Source organism: Podarcis tiliguerta (assembly GCF_965153285.1).
Source record: "Podarcis tiliguerta genome assembly, chromosome: 10".
NCBI lineage: Eukaryota > Metazoa > Chordata > Lepidosauria > Squamata > Lacertidae > Podarcis > Podarcis tiliguerta.
Window position 1 is genome coordinate 27,492,269 of NC_139543.1, and position 26,091 is coordinate 27,518,359.

Below are 26,091 nucleotides of genomic sequence, written 5' to 3' on the forward strand. Positions count from 1 at the left end.
GTGTTATGGTAAACTTTGCTCCATATTTTGAAGATTGCTGCTTAGCAAGAATCTCCAGAAAGAAAACAAAAGCAAGCAAACATGCCGGACATTCTTTCCACAGCATCTGTTAAATTTGATGATCGCAGGAGAATTTGTGTGCATGTGGCCATAAAGTTGAAACCTAATTGTAAGATTAATTAACTACTGGTTGCTTGGTGTTAAGATGAACTAAGATATTCACCCCAGAAGCATTTCATGCAGAGCCTACCAAACCTATGAAACCGAAGACAATGTGTGGCTTAGGAAGAAGTGAAAGAAACACTTTTTAATGGTTTGGGGTTTTTTTAATAAAACAAGCTATGCATTCAATTAAAAGTCAAAGTATTTGGATTGTACTACCTGTATGAGAGGACGCGGGTGGCGCTGTGGGTTAAACCACAGAGCCTAGGACTTGCCGATCAGAAGGTCTGCGGTTCGAATCCCCGCGATGGGGTGAACTCCCGTTGCTCCCTGCTCCTGCCAACCTAGCAGTTCAAAAGCACGTCAAAGTGCAAGTAGATAAATAGGTACCGCTCCGGCGGGAAGGTAAACGGCGTTTCCATGTGCTGCTCTGGTTCGCCAGAAGCGGCTTAGTCATGCTGGCCACATGACCCAGAAGCTGTACGCCGGCTCCCTCGGCCAATAAAGCGAGATGAGCGCCGCAACCCCAGAGTCGGCCATGACTGGACCTAATGGTCAGGGGTCCCTTTACCTTTACCTGTATGAGAACCCTTTCAAAGTCCTTTTATAGCACAGTCCTATAAATGTCAGTCGGCCACGACTGGACCTAATGGTCAGGGGTCCCTTTACCTTTTATAAATGTCAACTCAGAAGTAAAACTCATTGAGTTTAATTGGTTTACTCCTGTGTAAGTGGAAATAGGGTTGCAATCTTGCTTGGAAATGTTTCAATGGAACCTGATTCTAAATATATTGTTGTTGTTGTTGTTGTTGTTGTTGTTGTTGTTGTTGTTTAGTCGTGTCTGACTCTTCGTGACCCCATGGACCAGAGCACGCCAGGCACTCCTGTCTTCCACTGCCTCCCGCAGTTTGGTCAGACTCATGTTTGTAGCTTGGAGAACACTGTCCAACCATCTCATCCTCTGTCGTCCCCTTCTCCTTGTGCCCTCAATCTTTCCCAACATCAGGGTCTTTTCCAGGGAAAATATATTACAAAAGAGCATAAGAAAAGTCATACTGGATCAGTCCAAAGGCCTATCTATTCCAGCACTGGATGAGTTGGGTCTGAAAAGCCCAAAGCAAGACATGAACACAATAGCCCTCTCCCATCCTTGTTGCCACAATTTCCACAATTCCCATTTAAAGCCATCTATATTGGTAGCCATCACTACATTTTACGGTCCCAAATTCCGAACTTTAACTAAGCACTGTGTGAAGAACTAGTTCCTTTTGTTCATCTTGAATCTCCCATCATTCAGCTTCACTGGATGAGCCTGAGTTCTCGTGATTGACAGAGAAAAGCTTCTTCTCCCTACCCACTTTCCCCATGCAATGCCTCATTTTATACCTCAGTCAAGTTTCCCCTTTTATCTAAGCTGGAAAGCTCCAAATGCTTTAACCTTCTTTCTAAGGGAGTTGCTTCACAAAGTCACACATTTCTGAACTTGTTGATGATGCTGTTATGCATCCATACACATACCCCCATCTGCATTGTGATGCTCATTCAAACCCTACCAAATATATTCTTTAATATAGTTTGAGTGAACTTCACAGCGCAGATGAGAGTGTGCATGCAGATGCATAAGCAAATCACTATTTGAATGACTTACGACTTACTCAGGGCCAGCAGTTACCACATGTTGTTACATGTGACTAGTTTCCCATGTTAAAGATATTAGTTTAAGATGCATTGAAGTTTGAAAAACTTACCTATAGGTTTGCATTTGCAAAGTTGAGAAGTTTGTATTACACAGGAGGTTTCTGTCTGGCAAATGTGGCAGAAAAGATTGGATGTTTCCATTAGGACTTGTTGCTGGAAACCTGAGAGATCTCTCACAACAGGAAAGTGAAGCCTGAGAAGTCAGCATTGAAGGTAGCTGCAAAAGTAAGAACTCAGCTCAGCATTGTTGAACAAGCAAGTTGCTTAGGAACTCTCTCTCTCTCTCTCTCTCTCTCTCTCTCTCTCTCTGGGACCAGAGAGTGGAAAGTTGCGCAGACTGTATTAAGGACTAAAAAGAAGCCTTCACTTGCTTGTTTAAAGCAATGTGTTACTTTGTACTTTTCAACATTTATTTGTAACTGTTTTAAGATTGTTTCCAGTAAAGCTCAGAAACTCATGAGCACACAAGGTCCAGATCAGGGATTCCTCTGGCAGCAACTTTAACAGCCCACAGATACAAGTGGATTGGGAATAGTGCAATTAGGATTAATGTGTCAGCCTGCTTTGTCTAGGAGCAGAAATATTCCAATGACCTAGGAAAAGAACACACACACACACGTTTATATTTCCTATTGGCCTAAAGTAGTGATAATGAAGTGGGGGGCATGCAGTCAGTCACTGGAAGTTCAGCCAATGGGATGAAGAAGGTGATCTCTTGTTGCTATGTTGACTTGAAACTCGAAGGCATTGCTCCAGTTTAAGACTTGCCAAGGGGAAATAAGAGGGATGGGCTATTTAGTACAGGGTTGGCCACTGTGGTGTTCCCAAATGTGGTTTGACTACAACTCCCATTGGCCATGCTGGCTGATGTGAATTGGGTGCTGGAGGCTTCAGCGGTGGCAAAGAGGGAGAATCGAGCAACATCCTTTCCAATACTGGAGAGAGATAGCCAACATATTGGATCACCCAGAACCCATAGGATTGCACCCTTGGGTGGCTATCAAAATACCTTAGTTTCTCAGAAATTCATCCCTTTGATGGAAGTCACTTATATTCCCATTTTACAAATGAAGAAGTGAGACTGAATGGTAGTAACTTCCCAGGATAATTTGGAGGCAAAGCTGTGTTTGTGTGAAGAAACAGAAGGTGCGGTGCTATGACACTTGGTTGGGTGTAGGCCCCAGTCAACACAGTGGGTCATAGTTCTGAGAAAACAGGCCCAGGTTTGCGCTGCACATTTCCAAGGCACATTGGTCCGCTTGCTGTGGAAATGTGGCTTTTGTGGTTTCGACTCTTTTTCACGGAGGGAGGGAGCTGCGAGACTGACTTCCTTGAATTGTTCAGCAACACCATATGTACAACCGAATGCTGTCTTTGTTCAGGCTTGCAGCCATTTCACCACGCCGCCTCGTGCTTGATTCTAGACACATTGCACCAATCTGCTTGCTAAATCGAGGCTCGTTATGTCTCCCTTTAGTACTGTGCCAGTCTCCGCCTCGCCTCTGACAGAAGCTTGGCAGCTCCTGCAGAAGACCCAAAAGCGGGGGGTAAAGCAGAGAGACCCGCAAGCAGGATCCAATAGTGAGGGAGGAGAGCTGGCAGGCAGAAATGGAGCACGGATAATATCACCAGCAATCAAAGCTTTGCACCGGGTGCCAGGGACATCTCACTGAATTCCACCAGGCAAGTCATTGCTGGATTTTGCATCCAGAAACACAGCCTCTGTATTCCTCTCCCAGCACAAAATGGTGGCTTAGAGCCACAGCAAAACATCGTGCATGGCTCAGAAGGTCAAAACCAAATTGAGAAAGGAAGGTAATTTCCAAGTTGTTTGTTTCACCCCGAGAAGAAGTCCAATATGTATTCATCTGGAAATCATTAGCTTAAAAGAGCAGTCTGGGAGAAAACTATTTATATACGGTATTTTAAAATTGGAAAACAACGCAGCATCGTGTATTTACTTGACATTGTTAACCTAAATAACAGAACAGGTGGTACACAAAGCCTTTCAACCGGATTTAAGTTATGATCCTATACCGACCACTTATAATGTAGTGTGAGTTGGAGACCTTTGTGACTTACAAGTCTAAATAACAACAACAACCTGAGAGTAAGGCTCATTAATTTAATGGGGCTTACTTCTAAGTAGATAAGACTACACTTCTGCATTAGTAAAATGCTTACCTGCAATATTATTCAGTTCACCTAGAGAGTTATAGTCTATACTTACGCAGTGAAAATTATTGATGCATTTACAATTATATCCCATATTTAATCCATCATGGAAATCTATACATATTGTTCCCCATACAGACGCTGACCAGACCCAGACCTTGGCTTCAGCAAGGTAGTGACCACATGCATATTTAAGATAACAATTCTGAATATTATGAAGCAGATTCTCAGCAGTGGAATAATAAAACCATTTCTACCTGAAATTTGCAAGCCTCTTGGTACATCTTGCTTCAGGCCTTTAACAAACACAGGAGTTCTGGCAGTAAGCAGAACAGAGAGCTAATGATACTTCATGTTCCAATAGGTTGCACATTGAGAAGAAAGAGCAATTGAAAATGCAAGCCAATAGATTTGTTTTTCAGAATCTGCTGCCTGCATTTACAGTGGGGGGCATGAACGGTTCTTGATGGTACTAATTGTCCCCCTTTTACATATTACAACTCTAGACTAGTTTCTTTTGCACCGTAGATCTGAAGCATATGTTTACAGAGATTTGAAATGTGGTTACATGACAAATTGTCAATCACAAAATTTGAAAAACTTCCCAGTTTTTGTCCATCTATCCCACGCTGAGGTACATTCTAATGGTGAGGAGCCTGATTGATCATTGTCCCACCTACCCTGCAGGCCAAGTACAGGTCATTTTGAGGTTAAGGTCCTGAGGAGGAAATTGCTGATGAGTCTGCAAGAGGGACAACCAGGCTTTCCTTTCTCTGTTTCAACTATTACAATCTGATCAGGCAACAACCATTTGCCAGAAGGTCAGGTAATCATATCTGGTTTTGACCTATAAAGCCTTAAATGGCTCAGGACCTCAATGCCTCTTCCCATATGAACCTACCTTGGGTTAAGAACTTAATTCGTTCTGGAGGTCCGTTCTTAACCTGAAACTGTTCTTAACCTGAGGTACCACTTTAGCTAATGGGGCCTCCCACTGCCGCCATGCTGCCGCCATGCGATTCCTGTTCTCATCCTGAAGCAAAGTTCTTAACCCGAGGTACTATTTCTGGGTTAGTGGAGTCTGTAACCTGAAGCGTCTGTAACCTGAGGTACCACTGTAAATAACAACAACAACAACAACAACAACAACAACAACAACAACAACAACAACAACAACAACAACTTTTTGAAGCATAGGTTCTAGAAAGACTGGACAAGTTAAAGACCACATAAAGTGAGAGAAGGTAAAGCTCAGAGAAGAAGTGAAACTGAAGCCATGGATTTGTACCTATAGCATCCCTGCTTACAACTGAGGCACTCTCTCATTTTCTGAAGATGTCCTTTATGTTCCCAATATTCACCGCTGTCCTGTCCTCGATCCTTATGTATCCTTTTGCACAAAAATATGTTTGCTGCATACACAATGCACGCTAGCATTTGTGCCCAAACATATCCACAAATGTCAGGGCGGATTCTGAGGAGCAATGGACAGGAGAGGCAGAACAGGGACCGGAGAGCAATCAGGGAGAGCAGGGGCTCAGGGATGCTGAAGAGCCCTGCAACCACCCAAGGGCTCGGGAGTGACTCAGGAAGGGAGGGGGCTTTCACATCAGCACAGACAAGGAGGGAAATGAAACGTAAGGATCAAAAACATCTTGCATGATTCCCCACCTACTTCGTTGGTGTGGGAATTGTAGGAAGCCACTCCCTGAATCTGACTCGATGGGTTCGGGCGCGTAATGCTGAACTGTAGCTGTTCTTGTATATATGTAATAAAGAGTGTAAATATCATGCTGATTGTTCCGGAGTGTTACTGCGAAGGGGAAACATCACCTTTACAAGAAACAAGTTTGTTGTTGTTTTTGTTGTTGTTTTTAAAATAATATTTATTACTTTTCCAACAATTACAAAGAAGAGATAAAATAAAAAAGAAAGAAGAAGAAAAAACAAAAAAACAAAACAATACAATACAATACAAAAACACTACATACCACTGACACATTAAACTGACAAAACAAATCAAAAACAATTTAAAATACATCAAACACATAACAATTTCGATATCTTATCTTTCATTCACTTATTTCCACTACCTCCTCACACCTCACTTTTTGTATTCCGCTTCTATTAATTGTTTCAGCAATTCCTTTCCATCTTCCTCTGTTTTCTATCCTATAAGCATCTTAACACATTCTAACCTTATTCTTCCCTTTAATACTCTATTAATCTATTTACACTTATCCTTATAACATTTCTACTAAAGCCATATAACTTCATTCCAACATTTTTCTAACATTCATAATTTTACAATATTTCTATAGTCTTTAAACTTTTTCCAATCTTCTTCCACCGACTCCTCTCCCCGGTCTCGGACTCTGCCAGTCCTTTCCGCCAATTCCATATAGTCCATCAACCTTCTTCATATTTAAAGAAGAACTTTACTTTATCCTCTACTGATCTTATTTTTATTTTCCTTCTTTTAAAACTGAAAGATAGTCCTTGGGGAAACTTCCACCTGAAAGCAAGAAACAAGTTTGCAACCTGAGGCAGCTAAGGGCACCAAGATGGCCGCCACTGAGCCAAAGAATTTCATGCTAACTCACGCAAAATATTGTGTTAAGAGAAAGGTCCAAGGGCCTGTAAGCAAGGTTTAAATATGAAAATCCTGAAAGTAAAAGAAGCTTGCTTCTGACTTCAAGTGGTCAGCGGTAAAGAATGATACTTTAGAAATCAGGAGATAAGCAGTCAAATAAACTTACGGTAGTTCACAGGTGATGTACAATCTGTCATTTATGACACATTCCCATGCTTTAAACAAGGAGCTTGAAATGAGAATGTGTAGAAGCAGAAGGAGAAATGAATCAGTTTAGGAGGCAATGAATCCAGAATCTAGCCCTGCAGTAGTAAGCAGGCAGTGTGTTCCAATCCAGCCACAAATATTAATACTTCTTAGGTTGTTAAACTGAAAATAAGAAGGCACTTCCCACTGGTAGCTAGAGCACTGTTTAAAAAAAGAAAAGTACAGGCACACAGGAAAGACTTCTCTGATTCATTATAAAAAGTGATCATGTTACAGGCAAGACAATCACAGCATTGAATTTAACATAAAGTTTTCCAGCCTCCTCACCTCTCTGATACATCAAGCATGGAAAATCTCCTTCCAGTAAATGACATACCTGTTCCACATATAAGGGGAAAGTGTTCGTGTGTGTTTTATTCACCCCCAAACCACCTTGTCTTAATCATCGTACTTACTTATACCAAGGTAATAGAGATGTGCCACAAGAGATTTTCATCATGGGCTGTGAAACATAGGAAATTCTACTGCATAAGAACATAGTCAATTAAAAAAGCTTATCCACACTCTGTGTTTCATTTACAAAGTTTATTAAAAAGGGTTTGTTTGTTTGTTTGTTTGTTTGTTTGTTTTTGAATGAATTACTTTAATTTTCACTAGTTTGGAATAGCACACTCTACTTTACCAGCTTACTACCTGTTAAAGGGCGGGTGGCGCTGTGGGTAAAAGCCTCAGCACCTAGGGCTTGCTGATCGAAAGGTCAGCGGTTCGAATCCCCGTGGCGGGGTGCGCTCCCGTTGTTCGGTCCCAGCGCCTGCCAACCTAGCAGTTCGAAAGCACCCCCGGGTGCAAGTAGATAAATAGGGACCGCTTACTAGCGGGAAGGTAAACGGCGTTTCCGTGTGCGGCTCTGGCTCGCCAGAGCAGCAATGTCACGCTGGCCATGTGACCCGGAAGTGTCTCCGGACAGCGCTGGCCCCCGGCCTCTTGAGTGAGATGGGTGCACAACCCTAGAGTCTGTCAAGACTGGCCCGTATGGGCAGGGGTACCTTTACCTTTTACCTGTTAAAAACACATACACTGGGCTTTCTGTAGGGCTGGGCAAATCTTTAGTTCCACTCTGTTTCTCATTTTTTTTCCAATCTTAACATCAGCTTTTCATCATTCTACATCAGTTTATTTGTTTAAGTCCATATGCAAATTCATTAGCATTTTAGCACAAGTGTATCCTGATGTACATACTTTTCTATTTAATTTTGGTTTGCAATTTTGCCTAATACACATGGGAATTTTTTTGCAAAGAGTTTCCCCTGGTATAATGTATTTTTCTTTGTTTTCACAAACAGAGGCATTTCTATGCACCCTTTGCCCTCAAGGGTAAAGCAGAGCTTTCCAAACTGTGTGTTGTGGTGGTGGCTGTTGCAGGGAATCAGCAGGATGCTGAGCAGGACCTGGGGAATCAAAAAAAGGAAAAGAAAGTTGTGTGAGGAGAGGTAGCTGAGGCAGTTCTCAGCGGCAGCTGCCCTTGCCTTGGTTGCCAAGTAGTGCTATGATGTGGCCAAAATTTAAAAAGCTCAGCAACTTTGGTGTCCCGATTTTCACTTTTCAAAATATGGCAACCTTATAGTTAAATGCATGCTATTAAGATAAGTAGGATCTGGAAACATAAACTATGGTGGGGACCCCTGCTGCTGTTCTTTTTTTATGAAAAAAGAACAATAATTGGATTATATTATTTCATTATCTTTTTATTTTATTTTCCCTTTTATTATCTGCCTTGTGGTTCCCATGTTGTAGGGAAAGGAAAGGAAATGAGTTAAAAAGTATATTAATAAAGAAAGAAAAAATAAATGAGCTAAGTAATATTCTGCTCTGCATGCCATCAACCCCAATACAGTGGTACCTCGAGTTACAGACGCTTCAGGTTACAGACTCCGCTAACTCAGAAATAGTACCTTGGCTTCAGGATGAGAACAAAAATCGTGTGGCGGTGGTGCAGCAGCAGCGGGAGGCCCCATTAGCTAAAGTGGTACCTCAGGTTAAGAACAGTTTCAGGTTAAGAACAGACCTGCAGAACGAATTAAGTTCTTAACCCGAGGTACCATTGTACCCGATAAGCTACAGGACAGCAAAAGCACTAGGTTCCATGCTCCAAGGCCAATGAAAAAAGTTTAGGAAGCAGCTGCAAATGGCTCTTCAGGTGGAATCTTGCGAGCATTGCCTACAATTGGAGCTTATCTCGCCCTGATTTTCAGGCTGTGCATCACTACTCAGATCTGGCAAAGAAGCTTTGGTGAGAGTATCTATAGCTACAAACCAAATTGTTTGCAACAGTAGACTAGACCAGCTCAGGTGGGGGGTGGTCCATTTAAAGCAAACAGGGCACTGCCTCACCAACCTCTGCCTGCTCTTAGCAAGCCCCTTCCTGCTTTATTTGCAACTGGTCCATGTTTTGGCATGGCCTGTCAGCTTCCTCCACTTCCATCTCAGTAGGGAGTAGGATAGGAACAGTAATTTTGCTGGTTCTGGCTCCACCTACTCTGTCTTGCCTTCTAACCAAGTGCTCCTAATGGGCACCAGTCAACCATGGTGATAACAAACCTGGGGAACCTGTGGCCCTCCAGATACTGTTGAACTCCCATCAATCCCAGATTGCATGGCAAGTGGTATAAGCTGATGGGAGTTGGAGTCCAGCAGCAACTAGACCAGTGTTCTTCAACCTTGGGCCCCCAGATGGTATTGGATTCCATCTTCCATCATATCACTGGCTAAAATGGCTGGTGTGGATAGGGGTTGTAGGCCACCAACTTGTAGGACCCAAGCCTGCAGATCACAGATTAAGATGGCCACAGGCTGCTCCCCACTGTGAGAGAGGTCCCTATAATGTCTCTCAGGCCAGTCTCACTTATTTGTCTGACACCTGAGCACTTCAGAGATGCTGCTATTCTCCTGGATAGAAACAAAGTTGGACCTCCCCAACTTTGCTTACCTCGCAATCTGAATGAAGCCAGTTATGCCAACATTTTGTGAATAGGACAGCATCATATCTCTCATATGTTGTGAGTATATTAGGAAGAGCTTCTCTGGAGCAGCCAGATTTATTAGTGTATATCTCTATTCCTATAAACAGGCATTGCTTAATGCATCTTTTAAACATAGCAGTTGTTGAACTATCCATTTATCTGCCAACTGTGGAAATCTCAAGGTTAATATTAGGACTATTGTAAAAGACAGAAAGTAGCTACAAGTGCAACTAGCATCTTTCATTATCCTTGTTTGACAAATGCACCATGCGCTCCTTAATGACACCATGATAAATCAATGGCAAGCTTCCTAAAAGTATTTTTAAGGAAATCAGACGTGACAAATGTCACAATTCCACCCTCACCCCCCGAACTGTTAACTCACAGAACAATTTGCTTACTTGCTGCTTTTCTCCAAATGAAATTCTTGCAGATTCCCTTTGATTTACTAGTCTAATTTGCAGCTATAGCAACTGCCACTATCCGCCTTATTTATGCTGCTCTGCATTTGTCACCCAGGAATCTGTAATTGCCAATATTGTGCTTCTTTGCAAGACAAAAGGTTTTTATTTCTCCCGGCGGAAAACTACTGAGCTGTAGTACAGTTGAGCATGTAACATCTTATAGCTCAATCCTATTGCTTTAGGCCAAAATTCACCAGGAAATTCCCTGGCCACGTTTTAAAAAATAACATAAAATAGAGATTGCACAAGATCATTCAGTTCAATGGGGTAGGTTCAAGAGATGTTTGCAGCGGTTCGTGCTCTTGGCTGCAATGCTTTGTGCACTTAGCTGAGCATAAGCCCCAAACAGCAAGATTTACTTCTAAGTAAGTATAAAAAGAATTGTACTGATAGAGAAAAATAAAACCATTCTTGCTCAAAGCAATAGTATGTAATGGAATAGAGGTAGACCAATAAGGCAAGACATAAGAACATAAAAAGGACACAAGGCCAATAGCTTGTCTAGACAAGCATCTTGTTCTCACAGGGTATTACAGGGCTTTTTTCCTGCTGGAACTCATCGGAACTCAGTTCTGGCACCTCTCAGGCGGGCACCACTGTTATTCCAACAGAACAGGGATGCAGGTGGCTCTGTGATCTAAACCACTGAGCCTCTTGGGATTGCCGATCAGAAGGTCAATGGTTCGAATCCCCATGATGGAGTGAGCTCCCGTTGCTCTGTCCCTGCTCCTGCCAACCTAGCAGTTCGAAAGCATGTCAAGTGCAAATAGATAAATAGGTACCGCTCCGGCGGGAAGGTAAACGGTGTTTCTGTGCACTGCTCTGGCTCATCAAAAGCAGCTTAGTCATGCTGGCCACATGACCTGGAAACTGTCTTTGGGCAAACACTGGCTCCCTCAGCCTATAGAGCGAGATGAGCGCCACAACCTCAGATTCATCCACGACTGAACCTAATGGTCAGGGGTACCTTTACCTTTATCAAAGTTCCCAAAGTGGCTGGTCCCACCCCTGGAGGTGGTAAGGTTACCCAGGAGGAGCACCAAGAGACAAGAGGACAGCAGGGGCAAGTTGGAGATGTAAGTGGCTATTAGATTTTGAAAAGTTGGGCTCACTGGATTAAGTTCATTAATTTAGTTGCCTTAATCAAATTTACTAGATTTAATTGGATTTTGAATGTATGTGATGATGATGATGTTCGGTGTTTTATGGTGTTTTTATATTTGCTGGAAGCAAAATAATAAATAAAAATATTTATACCCTGCCCATCTGACTGGGTTGCCCCAGCCACTCTGGATGGCTGTTTCAAATTGTTACCACGTCAAATTTTATTGCATTATCAGCTTCCTTAGTGGGTTGTGCAAACTGCTATTCTGAATAATGCTTTTTATAGTGTAAGGTAGAGGGCACTGGGAATGGGCTTACTGAACTAAAGGGGTGGTGGCCCCAAAAAGTTTGGGAACCACTGGACTAATATTCCCAGCAAAGTACCAAAGCACAGTGGCTAATAACACTTGTCAAATATTCGCCAGACTCAGGTAGACTCTATAGGGAAGCAGGTCGTCACAGCAATAAGAACAGCCTGCCAGCTGCATAATTAGTATTAGCTTTGCCAAAAACCATCCACCTATTATGGATGGGAAATAATAGCTGAAATGCGCCAGATGAGCCAAAAGGATTCAGGAATAACCCATGTGTGATATTTGCGTCTCATTTTCATTATTTGCTCCAGCTGATGAAGGCCTTTGTTACTTTTTTCTATTAAAATCTGAGGGCTGACTGGAAGTCTTTAGCACACACAGGCCATTCCTTCAGAGGCAAGAACAAAGACATTAAATGTGATTTTTTATTTTTGTTTTCACAAAATCGTTTCACTGTTTATTCTATCTCGGTGTTTTCAATGGAGCCACTCAGTCTACTGAAAGAAGGCTGCCAATTTCTTAACCATGAACTGACATTTGAAATGGTTTATTAGACGGGAAGCAGAAAGGGGGGGGGGGCAAAATACTAAAAACATAGCGATTAATTTTCAGTATGTTTTAGTTAGTAGTACACCTCAGAGGATGTGCTAAAATGTTCAGCTCATAAATTTGGGAAAGGTTAATTAATATAAAGTGTCTAGGTTTGTGGACAATATAAACTTCATCAGCTAGCTGCCGGTTAGCTGAAGAAAAGCTTCAGCACTAAGCCAGCACTGTCCCTCGCTTGGTGTAAAGGATACATCTGGGGAGGTGGGGTAGAAATTAAGGCACAAAGCACACCTTTCTTTTTAATTCTGTTGTTTTTAGTTTCCCTTCTCTTCCAATTCCTTCACTTCCTTCCGGTTCCTCCACAGCAGAAATACAGTGCACCCTCTAAGCATGTAGAAAGACTCTCTGAATAGAATTCGGCTTACTTTTTGGTGAGTTCAAGATTGAACTCCTCAGTCTTTCCCCCCTCACAACTGTAAGCAACAGTGACGAGCCTCTAGATCAGGGTTTCTCAAACTTGGGTCTCCAGCTGTTTTTGGACTACAACTCCCATCATTCCTAGCTAGCAAGACCTGTGGTCAGAGATGATGGGAGTTGTAGTCCAAAAACAGCTGGAGACTCAAGTTTTGGGGGAAAATGCTCTAGATCCTGATGGCCAATGTGCTGCTCTCCAAATGTTGTTGGGCAATATCTCTCATCAGCCCTGGCCAATGGTTAGGGTCACCTTGAGGGTCCACCTTGTGCTATCCCTACCCTACTAGATACATGTTGCATTTCCTGGACAGGTTATTTTAGGACATCTAGAGCAGGGATGGGAAACTGGATCTAGCTAGCAGGCTAGATCCATTGGCTGGATCCCACCTGTCAACTACCTCATGTCACAATCATGTCAGGTGAGCCATTTTTTCCGACACAGCTTGAAATCAATCAGGCTGTGTTCACAACCTTCCGTTTTGGCCCAACCCCATGTTGCATCTTGCCTCAGGTCAGTGGTGGCAGGTGTCCACTGGGAAATGGGGGGGGGGGCGGAATGCATGAAGCCCAGCAGTAGGTGGAGTCAGAACCTACAGTGGGCAGAGCCAGCTCTTTATCATTTTGTCCCCATTCTCCTCTGGCGAGTTTTAGAAGAGCAACGCTGAGACTAAAAAGAAGGAAGCAGATAGCCAGAGCCTGTTAGTTTCTGTTTGCCACTGAGCAGTGCTTTGGAGTCACAAGACTCTGTTTATATTCCACACATTCCATACTGTTGGAAGTCTCACGGGAGACGGATGTGACATGACTGGTTTCCTGTTCCTTTGTTCCCTTGTTTTCAGGCCAAACATGCAAAAGGAAGGGAGATAGTAGTAATGGGGGACTTCAATTACCCGGATATTTGTTGGATGTCAAACTCAGCCAAGAGCATAAGGTCAAACAGATTCCTCACTGGCCTTGCAGCCAACTTCATTGTCCAGAAAGTGGGAGAAGCAACAAGAGGAACAGCCATTTTAGATCTGGTCCTAACCAATGCTGATGACCTGGTTAGTGGGGTAGAAGTGGAAGGATCATTAGGCGCGAGTGATCATGCTCTTCTGAAGTTTACTATACAGCAGAAAGGAGCAGCCAAGCATACTAGGACTCAATTTCTTGACTTTAAGAAAGCCGACTTCATAAAACTTAGGGAAGTGCTGGGTGAGATCCCATGGACAGTAATACTAAAAGGAAAGGGAGTTCATGATGGCTGGGAGTTTGTTAAGAGGGAGATAGTAAAAGCACAACTTCAGGCAATACCAATGAGACGGAAACATGGAAGGTGCCTAAAGAAGCCAGGGTGGCTATCTAAAGAACTTCTAACTGAGTTAAGATTAAAAAAGGATGTGTACAAAAAATGGAAAAGGGGGGAAACCACCAAAGAGGAATTCAAACAAATAGCCAGCACATGTAGACACAAAGTCAGAAAAGCTAAGGCACAGAATGAACTCAGGCTTGCTAGAGAGGTTAAAAGCAACAAAAAAGGCTTTTATGGGTATGTTCGTAGCAAAAGGAGGAACAAAGAAACAGTGGGGTCACTCAGAGGAGAAGATGGAGAAATGCAAACAGGGGACACAGAAAGGGCTGAACTCCTCAATGCCTTCTTTGCCTCAGTCTTCTCCGATAAAGAAAACAATGCCCGACCTGAAGAATTTGGAGGAAATGATTCAGCAGAGGAAACACAGCCCAGAATAACTAAGGAGATAGTACAAGAATACTTGGCTAGTTTAGATGTATTCAAGTCTCCAGGGCCAGATGAACTGCATCCAAGAGTATTAAAAGAACTGGCAGATGTGATCTCAGAACCACTGGCAGTCATCTTTGAGAATTCCTGGAGAACAGGCGAAGTCCCGGCAGACTGGAGGAGGGCAAATGTTGTCCCTATTTTCAAAAAGGGGAAAAGAGAGGACCCAAATAATTACCGCCCAGTCAGTCTGACATCAATACCAGGGAAGATTCTGGAGCAGATCATTAAGCAAACAGTCTGTGAGCACCTAGAAAGGAATGCTGTGATCACCAATAGTCAGCATGGATTTCTGAAAAATAAGTCATGTCAGACTAACCTGATCTCGTTTTATGACAGAATTACAAGCCTGGTAGATGAAGGGAACGCAGTGGATGTAGCCTACCTTGATTTCAGCAAGGCATTTGACAAGGTGCCCCATGATATTCTTGTAAAGAAGCTGGTAAAATGCGGTCTTGACTATGCTACCACTCAGTGGATTTGTAACTGGCTGACTGACCGGACCCAAAGGGTGCTCATCAATGGTTCCTCTTCATCCTGGAGAAGAGTGACTAGTGGGGTGCCACAGGGTTCTGTCTTGGGCCCGGTCTTATTCAACATCTTTATCAACGACTTGGATGATGGACTCAAGGGCATCCTGATCAAATTTGCAGATGACACCAAACTGGGAGGGGTGGCTAACACCCCAGAGGACAGGATCACACTTCAAAACGACCTTGACAGATTAGAGAACTGGGCCAAAACAAACAAGATGAATTTTAACAGGGAGAAATGTAAAGTATTGCACTTGGGCAAAAAAAATGAGAGGCACAAATACAAGATGGGTGACACCTGGCTTGAGAGCAGTACATGTGAAAAGGATCTAGGAGTCTTGGTTGACCACAAACTTGACATGAGCCAACAGTGTGACGCGGCAGCTAAAAAAGCCAATGCAATTCTGGGCTGCATCAATAGGAGTATAGCATCTAGATCAAGGGAAGTTATAGTGCCACTGTATTCTGCTCTGGTCAGACCTCACCTGGAGTACTGTGTCCAGTTCTGGGCACCACAGTTCAAGAAGGACACTGACAAACTGGAACGTGTCCAGAGGAGGGCAACCAAAATGGTCAAAGGCCTGGAAACGATGCCTTATGAGGAACGTCTAAGGGAGCTGGGCATGTTTAGCCTGGAGAAGAGGAGGTTAAGGGGTGATATGATAGCCATGTTCAAATATATGAAGGGATGTCACATGGAGGAGGGAGAAAGGTTGTTTTCTGCTGCTCCAGAGAAGCGGACACGGAGCAATGGATCCAAACTACAAGAAAGAAGATTCCACCTAAACATTAGGAAGAACTTCTTGACAGTAAGAGCTGTTCGACAGTGGAATTTGCTGCCAAGGAGTGTGGTGGAGTCTCCTTCTTTGGAGGTCTTTAAGCAGAGGCTTGACAACCATATGTCAGGAGTGCTCTGATGGTGTTTCCTGCTTGGCAGGGGGTTGGACTCGATGGCCCTTGTGGTCTCTTCCAACACTATGATTCTATGATTCTATGATTCTGCTCTCATAGAGAGAGGATGTATTTCTTTCTGTCTGCGTAGCTTAGTAATAAAGCATAGCATGTAGCCATAAATCTCATCACTTTCGTGTGCTGCTTTGATTCTCTGCTGAGTGGGATGTGCCTGGAGCCTTATCAGAGGCTCAGGTCGTTAATTATTATCGGAGGGCGATTCCGAAGGACTCGACTGGAAGATGAGCTTTATCAGCTCAGTCGTAACGGAGATTCTGACAGAGCCAACCTCTGGACTGGTTATAAGTAAGAAGGCAGGTAGGCTTGGATGAATTAAGATGGAGGTTGTTGCGGTGGTGCCCCATTTGTCCCATTGGACCAGATTGCCTCAGGTTAAAGGCAGGTGGGCGTGGCTTGATAGAAACAGACTTGCAGCTCGAACAGGGAGGTCTGGCCTATAGACTGGAGGGTCCTCACTGCTGAGGTCATTCTGCCACTATTCTTGGGCAGTAAGGGGATTGAATGAAGTGAGGTGGCAAGGCTGGCCTTTGCAGAAAACTCAATGGGAAGGCAGGGATTTCTTCATAGCCAGGCACACATTGTACCACAAAGCCAATGTTGTAATGTTCAATACGCCTGCTTTCTAGCAGCAGATCTCATAGGAGGATAATTACAGCAAGACAGTTTGTGACTGCCTAAGCCAATGGCTTCGAGCTGTTTCAAGATTCTTTGCCAAAAGGCATTTTCACACATGAGGCTTAAAGTGGTGGTTGCCTAAACCAGTCGGTAATGCAAATGCTTAATCCTCATGTCTTTAGCTTTTTGTGTTTTTTGAAACCTACCTAAGGTTCGTTCCAAGTCGACACCACCCAAACACTTTCCACTTCTCTCTTCCCCACCCCTTTTCTTTGTCCTGGATCGATGCTTTTTCGAAGCTCACTGTATTTGAGCAAGTTAGAGCCCAAAGATAATATAATGTCATGATCCTGGCTTTGTGTCATATCCAAATGTTTCTGAAAGAGATCAAAGAAGAGTGAAGCAACTCAGCTCATTTGATCTACAGGTGATGGTGCTCTTAGAAATTAGAGAGTTACTTATCTCCTTGGCTTGGGAGTCGTATAACTCCATACCCTCCAACATTTCTTCAGTGAAAATAGGGATGTCTGGATAAGGGGAAACAAGGAAACCATGGAGTGGGGAATGGGAAGCTTACATTTGTTAAAAATATTGGAGGAAAACAAATATGTAATTAACTTTTGAAAATTAAAGTAAAACTGGGAAAGGAAAGGAAAGGAAAGGAAAGGAAAGGCAAGGCAAGGCAAGGCAAGGCAAGGCAAGGCAAGGCAAGGCAAGGCAAGGCAAGGCAAAGCAAAGCAAAGCAAAGCAAAGCAAAGCAAAGCAGAACATTCTGGAATCAAATCAGAAACTGGGGCTGCTTCTGTAAATCTAGGACTGTTCTTGGAAAATAGGGACACCTAGAATCATAGAGTTGGAAGAGACCACAAGGGCCATCGAGTCCAACCCCCTGCCAAGCAGGAAACACCATCAGAGCACTCCTGACATATGGTTGTCAACCCTCTGCTTAAAGACCTCCAAAGAAGGAGACTCCACCACACTCCTTGGCAGCAAATTCCACTGTTGAACAGCTCTTACTGTCAGGAAGTTCTTCGTAATGTTTAGGTGGAATCTTCTTTCTTGTAGTTTGGATCCATTGCTCCGTGTCCGCTTCTCTGGAGCAGCAGAAAACAACCTTTCTCCCTCCTCTATGTGACCTCCTTTTATATATTTGAACATGGCTATCATATCACCCCTTAACCTCCTCTTCTCCAGGCTAAACATGCCCAGCTCCCTTAGCCGTTCCTCATAAGGCATCGTTTCCAGGCCTTTGACCATTTTGGTTGCCCTCCTCTGGACACGTTCCAGTTTGTCAGTGTTCTTCTTGAACTGTGGTGCCCAGAACTGGACACAGTACTCCAGGTGAGGTCTGACCAGAGCAGATTACAGTGGCACTATTACTTCCCTTGATCTATTACTTCCCAGTGGCACTATTACTTCCCTGTAGGGTCTGCCTCTGGTGGGGAGGGAGTTCCACAACTTAGGGGCTACCACAGAGAATGTCCTTGAGGAGGGCATGGCCCATGTGCAGTTTGGGATGTGCCCTGGGGAGCGGGCATTGACTATTGAGAATCTTGGGAGGCCATATAGGGAGGCCCAGAAAGCTGCATTCATCCCTTGAGCCTGCGGCTACCCTCCCTTGGCACAAACCCTATAGCTGCCATTGGCAAGGACACAGCGAATGCTGGTTTTGTCAAAGGATCTATATTTCTTCTTTGCTAATCATTCAGCACTGGCCCTGGAGGCACCCAGCTCCTGGCACACTTGATCTTTTACAAGGGGAGGGGGGAATTATTTTGATTCATCTCCAGGTGCTGAACAAGGTGTTTGAGTTGGTTTGCTTCATTGTCAGGCCTTCGTTTTAAAACTTCAGGTGTTTCCAGGTGAATGTAGAGGCAAACCAACCAAAGGCTGGAAAAAAGAGGCCTGGCCGGGGGGGGGGAGTGTCAATCAAATATATAAAATATTATGATGAGCTTAGCAGCCTTCTGAAGCTGAAGGCAATGAAATTTCACCACCAGAAAAATTGCATATATCTCGATTAAAAAAATAAAATGGCTTGCAAATGGATGTGAATAAAATTATTGATTTGCTTATTAATTTAGTAATAGTTTTGCATTTGTGCCCTGCTTTTGCCTTTACAGTGCTACCTCGGGTTAAGAACTTAATTCATTCTGGAGGACCGTTCTTAATCTGAAACCGTTCTTAACCTGAGGTACCACTTTAGCTAATGGGGCCTCCCGCTGCAATTTCTGTTCTCATCCTGAGGTAAAGTAGTTAACCCAAGGTACTATTTCCAGGTTAGCGGAGTCTGTAACCCAAAATGTAAGTAACCCAAGGTGTTTGTAACCCGAGGTTCCACTGTACTTCATCCTGCAAATGTGCTCCTCTTTCCATGTCCACTATTTCTTCAATTCTTTCATTTCTCTTCTGGCTGTGCTCGTAACTATTTCCAGTAGACTCTTGAACTAATGTTCTCTTCTTCTTCTGTCCCCTCAGAATCGCACTAATGCAAAAAACCTGCACATACAAACCAGTGGTGTAGCGCAGGTTGTTGGTGCCCGGGGCATACGTGTGTGCACTGCTCCAGCCTGAGTCTTTACCACCGACCAAGTCACAGCGGTCTGAGCCGGTGATGAGTGAGGCAAAGCAAGGGAAGGGAGAAAGAGGCTCAAAGCTGTCCCACGGGGAAACGTGGTGTGTGTGTCTTGTGTTTTCTCAATCTTCTTCAAACCTAATTAAAAGATGTTTGCTAATCCCCATTTAACTATGAGCAACGTTACCCCTCAACAACCCCAAAAAGTGCTTTCAGGCAGTCGCCCCCTTTTAGGATATATAAAATTATAAAGCAGGGTGGGCTGAACGCTGCAGCCGATTTTAGACAGGTTGCTGATGCAGTCTGCCATTTGTACAAAGAGGGAATATGCAATAGGGGTGTGCTTTTGTCTGGTAATGAGTTGGACAATGAAACAATTGGGAACCATTCATTTCATTTATTGCTAGTAAAGAATTGAATGTAAGACTTTCAATATTCCATTCATTAGGAAACAAATGCCATATATTCATTTGGAACTTATTTGGAGTCACTTTAATTTTAATTTTCTTCTAGTCGCTGGAATAGCTCACAGGAGAGACGGGGTGGTGGTGGAGTGGAGGGAGATCTTTAAACTGGGATGGCATAATTTGTGACCCAGTTGCTGGACAATAACTCTCCCCTTTCCCACTGGGAATGATGGAGAGAGTATGATCTAGCCCAGGGGTGTCTTGCCCATAGCGGCAAGTGGCGCGGGGCGCCAGGGTGCCAAGTTCTGGAGGGCACCAGGGAAGAGGCCTCTCAGCATCAGCTCACTGCCCTCGCCCGCCTCTGCCATGCCACGCCAAAGCAGTGCCGCACCCAGAACCTCCTCCTCTTCCCTGCCGGAGGAGCCGCCCTCCAGCTGCTGCCTGCCTCCTCCAGCCCCACAAAGCTGCCGGCAGCGCCGTAAAAAGGTCAGCAACTCTGGGAGATTGGGGGGGGGCGCTGGATTTGCACCATGGCCCTGGATATACTTAAGACAGCCCTGATCCAGCCCATTCTCCTTGACCTCTCAATAGTTTTCAGTACTGTTGGCCACGATATCCTACTGGAGTGGTTCAAGGAGAATGGGTTGTAGGCACTGTACTTCAGTGATTGAGGGACACAGGTGACACTGTGGTCTAAACCACAGAGACTAGGGCTTGACGATCGGAAGGTCAGCAGTTCGAATCCCCGTGACAGGGTGAGCTCCCATTGTTCGGTCCCAGCTCCTGCCAACCTAGCAGTTCGAATAGGTACTGCTCTGGTGGGAAGGTAAATGGCATTTACGTGCGCTGCTCTGGTTAGCCAGAAGTGGCCTAGTCATGCTGGCCACATGACCTGGAAGCTGTCTGCAAACAAACGCTGGCTCCCTCGGCCAATAAAGCGAGATGAGCACGCAACCCCAGAGTTGTCTGTGACTGGATCTAACAGTCAGGGGTACCTTTACCTTTTACCTTTACCTTTTACTTCAGTGATTCTTCTCCTGCCTCCAGGGCCATTGTTTGGCACCATAGAAGTTTTTTGGTGTCTCACAGGATCCCACTTTCAGAGCTTCCATCTCAATCTGGAAACATCTGGAGAGAAGCTGGTGTGTGGAACGATCTGGGGTGGGGTGGGGCTTGCATGTATGCCTCCACCCTGCTTCTAGTCCACATGCATTCAGGCAAACATTGGGTTTGTGAGTAACTTCAGAATAAATAGGATTAGGATTAGAGGCGCAATTCACAAAGACCTGGCTCTGAAAACAACGGCCACTGCCACTCATTTTCACAAGATTTGAACATTCAAAGACCCTCCCATGCATCCAACCCGTCCCCCCCCAAAAAAGCTTGTCGTCCTACCCTTTTCACACTGGAATAATAAAACATTTCAGTAGCCTTTTTTTTTCCAATGTAAGATTTCCAAACGCTGACTTTCCCTTCCAATCCAAGAAGAAAATGTGTGAGGCTAAAGGGTCAGACTTCCTCAGAGGACTGGAAATCCATTTCTTTGGCAGTCCTGCAAATGCTACAACCCTGTTTTCAAAAGGCTGCTTCTTCCCTTTTAGGTTAGTATTGGATTCCCCCCTTCTTTCTATTTTCTTTCTGTGCTTGCACACTCTGTTCTGTTTTTCATACTGCTAGAACCACTCGTCACTTCTCTGCACGATCTGTCTATTGGTCGTTAAGGGTAGGGCATCAATCAATCTTGAGGTCACTTCAAAAAACAACAACACACCACCCCAGCAGTCCTGTGTGGAGTTTGTATTTAATAAATCATTCACCGCATTTTTCACTCTATAAGACGCACCAGACCACAAGACGCACCTGGTTTTTGGAGGAGGAAAACAAGAAAAAAAAATATTCTGAATCTCAAAAGCCAGAACAGCAAGGGCGATCGCTGCGCAGTGAAAGCAGCAATCCCTCTTGCTGTTCTGGCTTCTGTGATAGCTGCACAGCCTGCATTCGCTCCATAAGACGCACACACATTTCCCCTTACTTTTTAGGAGGGAAAATTGTGTCTTATAGACAAAAAATACGGTAGCTGTGCCCTCAGCCATAGAGGTTCTATAGTTGGTTTACAAGCATTAAAAAAATAGTATAAAATAATCACAACATTTTTTTAATGGCTGTGTTAAAATAATTACAAATGTCTAAGGTCTCCTGCTTCTGAAAAGATGATGATGCAGATGTCATGTTCTTCTCCTGTTGAGGATATTTCAACATTTAGATGCTGCAACTAAAAAGGTGGTCTCTGGTTGATACCCAACTCACTTCCAATGGCAGAAGAGCCCCAGAAGATGCAGGGATGAGAAACTGTGGCCCTTCATCTGTTGTTAGATTCCAACCCCTATCAGCCCAACCTAGCAAGGTCAATGGCCAAAAATGATGCTCATCCAGCAGTGGTCCCCATAGTGAATGGACAAATCCACTAGTTCTGCACTTCTGCTGTAGATGCTGCAACTTTCTGGTGAGGAAGGAAGTAGCCTGGGCTCCATTTTAGGTGGAGTTCATCAGGACAAACAGAGGGAAAGTTCCCTTGAGGAGCCACTTCTCATGTAAATGTTTTGGGAGGAGAGCTAGCATTCTTCAGAGAGGGGTGTGGGTGTGGGTGTGGGTGTGTGGGTGTGGGTGTGGAAGAGAGAGAGAGAGAGAGAGAGAGAGAGAGAGAGAGAGAGAGAGAGAGAGAACTAAGCAAGCCCCCTGCCCGCAATTTCCTGGTACAGTGGGATAAAAAGTTGCATGAAAAATGCCCTTTTTATTGCATAAAGGAGCTCTGAGAATGCAACCGTAATTGCATGGTGAGTTCCCACCACCCCCTCGGAAATAACGACACATGACACCATCATTTTAGGTTAATGGGCGAAAACTAGCCACAACTTTATTGGTTACAGGAATTGAGAGGTATTGGCTTAGGCATTGGTCCTATCAACTAATTGGCTTCAGCATGATTGCTTGAAGACCGGGAAGGGTTAACCACCAGTAGGGGGAGTCCTGCTGATGCACATCAACTAGGAGCTTCCCCGGGGTCACTGCTCGGGGGCATGCCTTAGGCCCAAACCTCCATAGGCTTCAGACAGGGCAACGGCCCCCAGAATCCTTTACTGGACTACCCTTCCACATGGGGGAAGGTGATGGTGCTTCCTCCCCCCTTTCATCTGCATAACAATACCCCTTACCATTGCCTAACCGCCACTCAAGCAAGAGCTCGCCGCCAATATCCTTAGACCTGCAACCAATCCCTAATCCCTGAAGATATGTCATCCAACCAAACATCATTTCCAGCATCCGAAAGATGCACGCCATCATCCCGGTAGAGGGCCTCCTTGCTGAACTGGTCAATGACCCCCCCTCCGAGCCGCCACTCTACGCGCCACGGCACGTTCCAGAATCTTTCTGGCTCTATTCATTGCGATCGGGCACTGACAGTCCCTCCAAACCCCCCTCTCCAGCAGCGAAGACCACAGAATGGTAAGGCTGGGATAAGAGGCGATCAATTCATCAAAGTCCCCATAAATGCTCCGTAATTGTCTGCCTTAAAAAAAAAAACCTTATTCAAACATGGCTGCAGTATTTGTATTTGGAAGGAGAGGGAGAAAGAGAGAGAGAGAGAGTTCTCATTTTTATATTGCAATATATTTACAAGAAAGAGGACGCAGGTGGCTCTGTGGTTTAAACCACTGTGCCGCTTGGACTTGCCAATCGGAAGATCGGCGGTTCGAATCCCCGTGACGGGGTGAGCTCCTGTTGTTTGGTCCCAGCTCCTGCCAACCTAGCAGTTTGAAAGCACGCAGTGCAAGTAGATAAATATGTATCACTGCGTCAGGAAGCAAAATGGCGTTTCTGTGCGCTGCTCTGGTTTCTCCAGAAGCGGCTTAGTCATGCTGGCCACATGACCCAGAAAAACTGTCTGTGGACAAATGCCAGCTCTCTCGGCCTGTGAAGCGAGATGAATGCCGCAACCCCAGAGTCGTTCACAGCTGGACTTAACTGTCAGGGATCCCTTTACCTTTACTATATTTACAAGAGACTTGGTGGGGGAGTATTTAATTTTTAACAATAGAAGTGAAAGGAATGGTTCTGCTTTCCCCCTTAGTTATGACAATTGATTTGTATCAGTATCTGCAGCTCAGTAGAAACATTGAACCCTTTTTACTAAGCATGCAGGCCATTACACCTGCATAGCTGGGTAGCTGCTTAATGTGTAACAAATGGAAACCCTCAGTGGAAGTGAATGAAAGCAGGGCTTGGACTATCTACCCATTACATTAAACAAAACACTGTTGAGAGAATTACTGTAATGTAATGGAACCTAAATAAAGCTACTGACATAATTCAGCCACACTTTTCTCTTCCAGATTAAAAATAAACTAAAAAATAAACAACCCCTGTCCACACCTCGTATAAATGTCATTTAATTCTCACGAGGGGCACACGATGACATTGTTATTGTTTCTTTACTCTCAACAATATGCCTGGTGCTCGCATCACTCAACTGGAGACATGGGCTCAGGAGTGCTGTTCTTTCCATGGGTGCAGCGTTCTCTGAAATTAACACCTTGCACTTGTCACATCAGGTTGGTAATCTGTTATTCTGGTGTCGCCTGTATAGGCACCGTTAATCACTCCCCTCCCCCTTCTTGGCCTCCATTCTATTCGTGAGAGTGACACCAAGGGAAAAGTAAGTTGTTATGGCATGACAATTCTGGGCAAAGATAAGTTATAGTGCCGTAAACAGAGCCGAGAAACGAGATTATGTTCCACACAGTGATGGATATTCTGCTCCATGTTTCACGCAGCAGGAATATCTGAAGTGCAACAAGGGTGGATGGAAAAGGCCTTTCTGTTTTGCTGACTTTAAATAAGTCAGCTATAAAACGTTTTCAGTGTTCTTGCTGTAGTGTTTAATTGCGTGTTGAGGTCCCCCAAAACACCCTTCCCCAATAACTCACACATCACACATGAATTTTTGTTTAAGGTTTTTGGCATAATTTTGGCCACAACTTTATTAACATACAAATTATGAGTGGTTGCTTAGGCATTGGTTAAGACTATCTGTCCCCCCCCGCCTGGGGACAGCACTGACTCCCGGATTCCAGCGGAAGCCAGTGTGGAGGAACAAGATCAGGGATAACTGGAGCTGCGGCACAGACCCTCAGCTTCTCCCCGCATGCTCCTAGGGGCTTACACGGCCCAAACCCGATTCCAGGGGTTTGAACGAAAGGGTGGTAAGCCCCTGAATTCCTTTAACGGAATTCCCGTGTAGCAGCAGCATTGGAGGGGCAGGCACAGCCAATCCATACCCCTCCACCAACCAATTTAAACCAATGCCTAACCGCCAACCTTACAAGTTGTGACGATTTGCTATGCAGTAGGCAAAACCCAAAAGGCACGCACTAATCAGCCAATCGGGAAAATTCCTACCAGGCCCCCGCATCAATGCGAGCGACCCCTAGACAGGCAATAGCAAGGTCAAAGCGAAAGCCCAGACAAGGGAGGGCGGGCGGGTGATCCGATGTCCGCAGCGAAAGAGAAAGTGGCTAGCTGCGGACCCTGCTTAAATACCTTCTGATCCCACCCCTAAATTGGCAACATCAAATTTGCCCCAGCAACAGCATTCATCCACAGGCCCATTAATACCAACCTGCCTGTTTACCACAGGGTGTTTTGGCTGTCCCCATCCGCAACACGTGCTCTCTTTTATTGAGAACACGCTTTGCTCTCTCTTTGTTCCATTTAGGGCTTTAGAAAAAGGGATCCCCGTCTTCCTGTTTTGGGACAAGTCCAATTTGAATGGGAGACTGATGTCAAGAATTCCTCTGTGAAGCTGTATTCCACAGAGAAAATGAACGTTTTGCTGAAGCCATTAACATAGCCCAATAATCACAGTACTTCAGTTGAAATACTTTATGCATTTTCATCCTTTCCATGGCTGATATTCAACTAAGTTTTACTCAGCTGCTAAAATTAATGGTCCTAATTTATGGTATCTTCACATTAGAAGATTGGAACTCTGTGATGTCATTTCCTCCCACTGTGTTTCTAAGCTGCTTTCTTCTGTCGCAGTTCACACCAGATCGGGGACAGGGATATCTTCACCCAGTGATTTCTTTCCCCACATCAAGCTCCAGTTCAGTGAAGATTTCATCTGTGCATGTGCCAACATCTGCACGTGCGTAAAATCTTCCCAAACAGTTCACACCAAGATGGAAATGTGGCTTCCATATTGGAACGGAACGGAAGCTGCTTTGAGGGGGGAAAGCACATCATACAGGTGCATTTCTCTAAAAGCTACGGGATACAAACAGATTGCAACTACAGTGGTACCTCAGGTTAAGTACTTAATTCATTCTGGAGGTCCGTTCTTAACCTGAAACTGTTCTTAACCTGAAGCCCCACTTTAGCTAATGAGGCCTCCT

At 44.4% G+C, this 26,091-nt stretch overlaps 1 long non-coding RNA gene across 2 annotated transcripts; it reads left to right on the top strand.

Annotated features, from left to right (window-relative positions):
• Positions 1–3,316: 3,316 nt before the first annotated feature.
• LOC310658322 lies at positions 3,317–25,873 on the top strand. Of its 2 annotated transcripts, none has more exons than XR_014502229.1 (3): positions 3,317–3,675; positions 4,723–4,861; positions 25,421–25,873. It is a non-coding gene; the product is annotated as an uncharacterized lncRNA (long non-coding RNA). The 2 variants fall into 2 exon arrangements; XR_014502230.1 differs by having other exon boundaries at positions 3,317–3,543.
• The last annotated feature ends 218 nt before the right edge of the window (positions 25,874–26,091 follow it).